Source organism: Prunus mume, linkage group LG5, assembly GCF_029339155.1.
Source record: "Prunus mume cultivar Tortuosa linkage group LG5, ASM2933915v1, whole genome shotgun sequence".
NCBI lineage: Eukaryota > Viridiplantae > Streptophyta > Magnoliopsida > Rosales > Rosaceae > Prunus > Prunus mume.
Window position 1 is genome coordinate 10075801 of NC_142702.1, and position 10229 is coordinate 10086029.

Consider the following 10229-nt stretch of genomic DNA (forward strand, 5'->3'; position numbering starts at 1 on the left):
CCAAGTTTTGGACTCAATCTGATATCGATTGGTCCATGAAATCGACAATTCAAGTTCAGACGAAGTTCATTTTGAAATGGAGTGGTTGGGGTATTGCATAGTTTTAGAGATTGGATTTCACTAAAAACCCACCAAATGACTCCTCCCACCATATTATGATGTTCCTTAAGTTTTGGTCTCAATCCGATACCGATTGGTCCATCAAATCGGACGATTCAGGATCGCATACAAAGTTCGTTCTAAAATGGGGTGGCAGGTGTATTGCACAGTTCTAGAGGTCGGATTTCACTCCAAACCCACAAAATGACTCCTCCCAACATAGTATGATGTTCCCCACGTTTTAGACTCAATCCGATATCGATTGGTCCATGTAATTGTACAATTCAAGTTCGTACATAGTTCGTTCTAAAATGAAGTGATTAGTGTATTGTAAAGTTTTAGCCATTGGATTTCGCTCAAAACCCACCAAATTACTCCAATCGCCATATTATGATGTTCTCCAAGTTTTGGACTCAATCCCATATCGATTGGTCCATGAAATCGGACAATTCAAGATCGTACGAAGTTGGTTCTGAAATGGAGTGGTTGGTGTATTGCATAGTTCTAGAGATTGGATTTCACCCCGAATCCACCAAATGACTACTCAATCTGATATCGATTGGTTCTAAAATGGAGTGGTTGGTGTATTGCAAAGTTCTAGAGATAGGATTTCACTCCAAACCCACCAAATGACTCCTCCCACCGTATTACGATGTTCCCCAAGTTTTGGACTCAATCCGATGTCGATTGGTCCATGAAATCGGACAATTCAGGTTCGTACATAAAGTTCGTTCTGAAATGGAGTTGTTGGTAATTGCATAGTTCCAGTGATTCGATTTCACTCCAAACACACCAAATAACTCCTCCCACCATATTACTATGTTCCCCAAGTTTTGGACTCAATCCGATATCGATTGGTCCTTTAAATCGAACAATTCCTGCGAGTTCGCTCTGAAATGGAGTGGTTAGTGTATTGTAAAGTTTTTGTTGTTGGATTTCCCTCAAAACCAACCAAATGACTCCTCCCGGCATATTATGATGTTCTCCAAGTTTTGGACTCAATCCGATATCGATTGGTCCTTGAAATTGGACAATTCAGGATCGTACGAAGTTGGTTATGAAATGGGGTGGTTGTTGTATTGCATAGTTCTAGAGAGGGGATTTCATCCAAAACCCACCAAATGGCTACTCAATCCAACATCGATTGGTTCTCAAATGGAGTGGTTGCTGTATTGCTTAGTTCTAGAGATTGGATTTCACTCCAAACCCAACAAATGACTCCTCCCACCATATTACGATGTTCTCCAAGTTTTGGACTCAATCCGATATCGATTGGTCCTAAAAATCGGACATTTCAAGTTCGTACGAAGTTTCGCTCAAATGGATTGGTTGGCATATTGCATAATTCTAGGGATTGGATTTCACTCCAAACCTACCAAATGACTCCTCCCACCGTGTTATGATGTTCCCCAAGTTTTGGACTCAATCCGATGTCGATTGGTCCATGAAATCGGACAATTCAAGTTCGTATGAAGAACATTCTGAAATGGAGTGGTTCGTGTGTTGCATAGTTCTAGTGATTGGATTTCACTCCAAACCCCCCAAATTACTCATCCCACCATATTATGATGTTCCTCAAGTTTTGGACTCAATCCGATGTCGATTGGTCCATGAAATCGGACAATTTCGGTTCATGCGAAGTTCGTTCGGAAATGGATTGCATAGTTCTAGGGATTAAATTTCACTCCAAACCTACCAAATGACTCCTCCCCACATATTACGATGTTCCCCAAGTTTTGGATTCAATCCGATATCTATTGGTCCATGAAATCGGACAATTCAAGTTCGTACGTAGTTCGTTCTGAAATAGAGTGGTTGATGTATTGCATAGTTTTAGCCATTTGATTTCACCCAAAACCCACCAAATGACTCCTCCCACCGTGTTATGATGTTCCCCAAGGTTTGGACTCAATCTGATGTCGATTGGTCCATGAAATCGGACAATTCAGTTCGACGGTTCGCTCGAATGGAGTGGTTGGTGTATTGCATAATTCTAGAGATTGGAATTCACTCCAAACCAACCAAATGACTCCCACTGTATTACGATGTTCCCAAACATTCCTATGTCGATTGGTCCATGAAATTGACTATTCCTGTTCGACGAAGTTCGCTCAAATGGAGTGGTTGGTGAATTGCATAATTCGTGATTGGATTTCACTCCAAACCCACCATATTACTATATTCCCCAAGTTTTGGACTCAATCCGATATCGATTAGTCCATTAAATCGGACAATTTCGGTTCGTACGAAGTTCATTCGGAAATGGAGTGGTTAGTGTATGGTAAAGTTTTAGCCGTTGGATTTCCCTTGAAACCCACCAAATGACTTCTCTTGCCATATTATGATGTTCATCAAGTTTTGGACTCAATCCGATATCGATTGGTCCATGAAATCAGACAACTCCGGATCGCACGAAGTTGGTTCTGAAATGGAGTGGTTGGTGTATTGCATAGTTCTAGAGATTGGATTTCACCCCAAACCCACCAAATGACTACTCAATCCGATATCTATTGTTTCTGAAATGGAGTGGTTGGTGTATTGCATAGTTCTGGAGATTGGATTTCACTCCAAACCCACCAAATGACACCTCCCACCATATTATGATGTTCCCCAAGGTTGGGACTCAATCCGATATCGATTGGTCCATGAAAACAGACAATTCATGTTCGTATAATGTTCATGAAATGAAGTGGTTGGTTTATTGCATAGTTCTAGAGATTGGATTTCACTCCAAACCAACCAAATGACTCCTCCTACCGTATTACGATGTTCCCAAGTTTTGGACTCAATCCCTAGCTATGAATTTAGTTACACATCATGTTCACAAAGATTAAAACGAAAATAAACAACATGAGTGAAGATAAATTCATGAGAGGAAACCCTTGAACCAATTCTGATGTTGAACTACAAGAACACCTCCGCAATGAGTCCTGTTGGTGGAAATATATGGAACAGCTAGGGTTTTAGTGTGTGTGAAAGGGGAGAATAACAAAAAGAAGGATGTCTAGGCTTTCCCATTCTGCTCTTAGTCTTTAAACAAGCCAGGTTCGCTTTGGATATTTATTTGGACTTCAAAACAGGTCACTAAATTTGTTTCCACGTTTGAATAATGGCCAGCTCCAAAAATGACATGTTTTGATTTCTTTTGCCTTCAACTTGATCCTAAAGTAGGTGCAACTGCATACTAACACAAAATAGGGTAAAATGCAACATGTTTAACTCAAAAATATCACAAATAGACTAGAAATGGATGGTATAAATGTATAAATATATGAGTTATCAAATACCCCCAAACCTGATTTTTGCTAGTCCTCGAGCAAAATGAAACTAAAAACACAAGACAATAAAATCTAACTAGACCACTTTTGCTGGCTAAACGATTGCACTGAGTATGTGCAACAAGCCTTTAAACCCCTAGGTGTCCTAGTAGGAGGAGTTGTGTCTCCGAGGGTTTACAAAGTGATGACACCCACAAACATCTGTGCATACTTGCAAACAAATTGGTTAAAGCATACTTATAGCAAACTAATAAGAACCAATGAAAGCTTAGTCATACATTCAAACCACTAGTCTGCCACTTGAAAGAATCATATCATAAAGTGTAAAAAATAATTACTCCATGTCCCATGACTTCAAAGACACCATACTCAAATGCCAAAGATAGAAATCGCCTCAACTCTAGTCCTCACAGATATCACTCAAATTTTCACTCAGATCCTAAGGCATGGTCTCTCCTCAAACATATGTGAGTGAAGTTATGTAAAAGGAAATCAAAATCCTCACATATGAAATATGAAATAAAAGCACAATTTCTGGACAGATCTCATGAAAGGAATCAAACACTAAGAATATGGATAGCACACATACTTAGCAGCACTCATGAATACATCCTTAAAGATCAGCTAGGTCTTTCACAAGGTTTGTAATGTTAAGGCTTAGGTCAGGGGCTATGAAAGAAAGGATAGGAAATACTAAAGCTTGGGACATACCAAAGTGTCTTCCTAGTGAAAGCAGCAAGCTCTCTTCTTGAATTGATCTTTGTTGTTTGTTTGTGGCATCCAGGATCCGTGCGATAATGGAAGGATTTAGAAATTACATCCTCTTTGATTTTTTTCTTTTCTTTTCTAAAACTTTGTTTCTTTTTTCTTTCTTTTTTCTACAATTCCAGCACACATACCTCGGTACACACCACTTTCTTGATGTAGAGCTCGAATTATCTTTGTCTTCATCACTTTGGTATTCCCCAAACTATAGGGTATAGCTGTAATGGGCTAAGTATCTCATATTGAGATAAAAAGGATATGGGGAAAACAAAAAGTGAGAAAAGAAAATGGCTAAAAATGATTGGCTTCAAAATGGGGCAATGGCACACACATAAAGGTAAGAAATTAGGCCTTTTGGTGGTTAAGACATGCATAGCCTAACATCATCTCAATGAGTTGATTCATGAGTGTTACCAAACACATGGTATCTGGGAAAGAGAACAATTCTTAGCGTTCAATCAAACAAAAATAATGAGATAATTTGAAATGAAATTGAAGCAAAAAGATAGGAGTGCAAACACTTTAAACCCTCTCAAAGAAGTAAATAGGCTCAAAATCACTCACTAGGGTAGTCTCCACAATTCTTTTTCCCGAATTTGAGCATAATACTTTAACCACGATGATTCCAAGAGTAACAGCTTTGAAAAAAAAAAAAAAATTAATGATATGAACTTTTTCATGACAAGACAGTAGTCCTCATTGTAAACCATAGCCCTCATATACATTCACATTAGTAAGCAAAAGCAAACCTTAACCAAAACTAAAAAAGAAATGAAAATCCCACACCCCCAAACCTAAACTAAACATTGTCCTCGATGCTTAAAAAAAAAATGAATGGAATGGATGCAATGCAAATTGGCAGTGTGCATGGAATGAAATAAAATAAAAACTAAAAACTAACACAAATAAAAGGAAAAGAACACAAAGCCAACTAGGTTGCCTCGTAGCAAGCGCTTTATTTAATATCTAGGCAAGACATGGTAGTGTGTCTAAGTTGTCATAAACTTGAGAGAATCCATAACTACATAAACCTGGTCCTGTGAAACATTCTCCAAATAAGGCTTCAAACGATGTCCATTGACCTTAAAACGGGTCCCATTCTTGATGTTTTCTATCTCCATAGCTCCATGGGGAAATACTTGAAGCACTTTGAATGGTCCAACCCATCTAGACTTCAATTTACCTGGAAAAAAGTCGCAAACGTGAGTCATACAAAAGTACTTTCATACCTGGTTGAAACTCCTTCCTAAGAATTGCTTTGTTATGGTAGAGCTTGGTTCGTTCTTTGTAGATCCTTGCATTCTCATATGATTCATTTATGCTCATTGAGTTGGAGCTTCCTCACTGTACCAGCTTCTTTGAGATCAAAATTGAACTTCTTTATGGCCTAATATGCACAGTGCTCGAGCTCCATTAGCAAATGACATGCCTTTCCAAACACCAGTCGATAAGGGCTCATTCCAATTGGGGTCTTGTACGCTGTTCAATACGCCCAAAGTGCATCATTCAACCTTAGTGACCAATCCTTCCTTTTAAGGCTGACGGTTTTCATCAAGATGTTCTTTATTTCTCTATTGCTGATTTCCACTTGTCCAGAGGTTTGAGGATGGTATGGAGTTGCCACTTTATGTGTGATGTTGTATTCTTCATCAATGCCTCGAAAGGTTTGTTGCAGTAGTGACTGCCACCATCGCTAATGATAGCTCTCGAAGTTCCAAACCTAGTGAAATCATATCTTTGAGAAAATTCAAAACAACTTTGTGATCATTAGTTCTTGTAGCTGTTGCCTCAACCCATTTTTATACATAATCTACTGCCACTAGTATGTATATGTATCCAAAAGAAGATGGGAATGGTCTCATGAAGTCAATTCCTCATACATCGAATAGCTCTACCACTAAAATGTTGTTTAATGGCATTTCATTCCTGCGACTGATGCTCCCCATTTTCTGACACCTATCACACTTAGAGCAAAAATCAAAAGCATCTTTAAATAATGTAGGTCAAAAGAAACCAGATTGTAAAACCTTTAAAGCTATCTTTTAGGCACTGAAATGACCTCCGCATGCCAATGCATGACTGAATGTTAGTATGCTTTGCTGCTCACTCTCCGGAACACATCTTCGAATGATTTGGTCAGGGCAATACTTGAACAAATAGGGCTCATCCCACATGTAGTGTTTCACCATTGAAAAGAACTTCTTTCTCTCCTGAAAAGTCAAATCATCTCTAATTACACCAGAAGCAAGATAATTGACAAAATCAACATACCATGGCTCTTTATCTTGGATGACAAAGAGTTTTTCATCCGGGAATGATTCGTTGAGAGGCAAAATTTGTCCATCTCCATGGTTTTCATCAACAAGGCGCGACAAGTGATCAAGCAACAACATTTTCACTCCCTTTCTTGTCTCGAATTTCTAGGTCAAACTCTTGTAACAAGAGTATCCATCTGATCAAATGTGGTTTAGCATCTTTCTTGGTCAACAAAAACCTAAGAGCTGCATGATCAGAGTAAACAATAACTTTAGAGCCAACAAGATATGAACGAAATTTCTAAAGCGAAAACAACAGAAGCGCCTCCTTCTCTTGTAGAGTAATTGAGTTGAGCATCGTTTAATGTCTGACTTGCATAGTAGATTACGTGTGGCAGCTTATTTACTGTTTGACCTAAAACAACACCAATAGCATAGTCAGAGGCATCACACATTAGCTCAAAAGGCAAAGACCAATCTGGTGCCATAATGATAGGAGCAGAGGTTAGTTCACATTTCAAGGTATTAAATGCATTCATACAATCTTTATCAAAGTGAAATACGCCAAAAGATTGCACAATGGATGAGTGATCTTGGAAAAATCCTTAATGAAACGACGATAAAAACTAGCATGTCCTAGAAAGCTTCTACTCCCTTCATCAAGTAGGGGCTGCCATATTTGAGATGATGTCAATTTTTGCTTTGTCAACTTCAATACCCTTGCTGGATATTACATGCCCCAACACAACACCTTGTTTCACCATAAATTGACACTTTTCCCAATTGAGAATCAAATTTGTTTCCTGACATCTTTGAAGCACTAGAGAGAGATGGTTAAGACAAGTATCAAAAGAAGAACCAAAACTGAAAAATCGCCCATGAATACTCTCAATAAATCTCTCAATCATATCTGAAAGATTGCCAAGATACATCGTTGGAATGTTGTCGGGCATTGCAAAGGCCAAACGGCATCCTCCTATATGCAAAAGTGCCAAAAGGACAGGTGAATGTAGTCTTCTTAATCTTCTCGAGCAATCGCAATTTGATTATAACCTGAATATCCATCAAGAAAACAATAATATGCGTGACCACTAATCGCTCAAGCATTTGATCAATAAAAGGCATAGGAAAATAATCTTTTCTAGTGTACGAATTCAACTTCCTGTAATCGGTGCAAACAAACCAACTAGCTGCAGGTCTCATTTGAACAAGCACTTTATGCTCATTTTTTACCACTGTGATTCCAATCCTCTTAGGCACTACGTGAACAACGTTGACCCATTTGCTATAAGAGATCGGGTATATGATACCCACATCTAACAACTTCAACACTTCAGCTCTCACTACTTCCTTCATGTGTGGATTGAGCCTTCTTTGTGGTTCACGAGTTGGTTTCGCTCCTTCCTCCAATAAAATTCAATGCATGCACATGGTAGGGCTTATTCCCTTGATATCTGCAATAGACCAACCAATGGCTGATTTGAACTCTTTTAGCACCCTAATTAGCTTATCTTCTTCCAAAGGGGTGAGGTCAGATGCTATGATAACTGGGAGAGTTTCAAACTCAACTAGGTAAGCATATTTTAGATGTGATGGAAGTGGTTTAAGCTCAACTTTTGGAGGGTTAACAATGAAGGAACCAGATGTGTGGCAGGTGGTCCTAATGGCTCTATAGGAGGTGAAAAAGTGGGGGGATATGGTTTTAATGCTTCCAAGGCTGCCACCATCTCCATGAGCACTTCTTCATCAAAGTCATCTTGAGATTGACTCAAAACATATTGTAATGGATTATTGGATTGTGCCAGCAAAAACTTAGAGAAAACAAGTGAATCGAGCACATCAATCGAACAACAATCAAGTGAACTAGAAGGGTGAGAAAGAGATTCAAACACTTTGAATTGTACAGTTTCTCCTAGCACAGTCATGGTGAGGAGACCATTTTGCACGCCTATGATAGTCTTTGCCGTGGCCATAAAGGGTCTCCCAAGCAAAATAGGTAACTCACGATCATGTATAGAGCCTCTTCCATGTCCAACACTACAAAATCAGCAGGCAAAATTAGTTTGTCAACTTGAACTAAGATATCTTCCACTATACCTCTTGGATATTTCACGATCGATCGGCAAGTTGCAATGAAATAGTTGTTGCCTTCAAACCCCCAAACCTAATTGAAGGTACACTGAATAGGGCATTAAATTGATGCTCGCCCCCAAGTCAAGCATAGCCTTTTCAACTAGCATGTCTCCAATGGTGATATTGATAGAAAAACTGCCCGGATCCTTGAGTTTTGGTGGGAGCTTTCTTTGAAGCACAGACTCACATTTTCGACACCATCACCTTTTCATTAGGTCCATACTTCCTCTTATAAGTGTTTAGCTCCTTGAAAAATTTCCCATATGCTGGCACATTCCTAATGACATCAAGCAAAGGTAAATTAACATTCACTTTAATTAAAATATCAAAAATTTCTTTAAATGACTTATCTTGCTTGCTTTTGGCAAGTCTTACAGGAAATGGGATTGGAGGAGTGTAAGGTTTTTCAGCCTTGTGAAAATTTGGAGCTTCATACGAAGAAGTGGCATTGCTTGGATCTTCTTTCGGTTTCTCATGCTCTTCTTGAGTGGGGCCTGCATTCACATGATCAGATTCATTAGTAACTTCATTCCCAACTCCATTATTAATAACCTTACCACTTCTAAGTGTTATGACCGCTGGCCTGCTCTTGGTTCCTTTGAAGTATCACCTTGGCTTGGAAATTTCTGTGTTCTCTTTGACTCAAAGCATCAGCAATCTGACCTAATTGTGTCTCCATTTTGGTTAGAGCAATCTGAATGTTGTTGGAGAGTACTATTGGTAGTTTGCTGGAATTGAACAGTGTTCGAGCTAGCATTTTGACAAGATTCTTCAAGCCGTAGTGGCAGGCTTTGTTGGAAATTTTGAAATTGATTGTTATTCTTCCATGAGAGATTGGGATGATCTCTCCAACCAGGGTTATATGTATTAGAGAACGGGTCATTCCTTGGCCTCTGATTGTAAGAATTCATGAGATTCACTTGCTCTTGAACGAATTCGGGATAAGCCTCACTAGCTGAGCATTGATAAGTAGGATGACCTGGTATGTTACAAATGGCACACACCTCAGCTATCTTAGGCACCATATTGAGCACATAATCGAGCTTCTTTTCCAAACTAGCCACCTGCAAAGCAAGATCATTATTAGAACTCATTTCATACATTCCAACTCGTTTACCTCTTGTATCTTTGTGTTGAGCATTAGATCCCAACATCTCATAAATGTTATATGACTCTTGAGCATTTTTCTTCTTCAAAGATCCACCTGCTGCATTATCCACAGTTGATTGACATTTTTGGGTTAGTCCATCATAAAAATTTGCATTTGTAAGTAAAGAGGTAACCCATGATGTGGACATTGCAGCAACAGGCCTTTGAAACGCTCCCAACATTCATTGAAAGGTTCTCCATCATCTTGTTTAAAGTTAAAGATTTTCCTCTCAACGTAGCTGTCTTTTGAGTTGAGAAAACTTCTCTAGAAACTTTTAGCTACGGCATCCCAAGTGGTGAGTGAACCAAAGCAAAGTCATTAGCCAATTCTTTGCTCTATCTTTCAATGTATAAGGAAAACCTCATCCTCATATTTGCTTCACTCACTCTCCTGAAGGTAAACCACTCACAACATTGTAGAATTCCTTAATACGGTATAATGGATCTTCGTTAGGTAAACCATAAAAAGAAGGAAGCATGTGAAAATGTGAAGATTTGAGTTCATAATTTCTAGCTTCAGTAGGCAGCAAGATGCACGAAGGTGAATTTG

General features: G+C 38.9%; 1 non-coding gene and 1 pseudogene across 1 annotated transcript; one reads left to right on the forward strand and one right to left on the reverse strand.

The window, feature by feature from the left end:
• The window catches only part of LOC103331092 (uncharacterized), a 110415-nt pseudogene extending 103530 nt beyond the window's left edge, over positions 1 to 6885 (reverse strand).
• A 2925-nt stretch (positions 6886 to 9810) lies between these two features.
• Positions 9811 to 9916, forward strand: LOC148916869 (small nucleolar RNA R71). The gene has a single exon (XR_016127540.1). It is a non-coding gene; the product is annotated as a small nucleolar RNA R71 (small nucleolar RNA).
• The last annotated feature ends 313 nt before the right edge of the window (positions 9917 to 10229 follow it).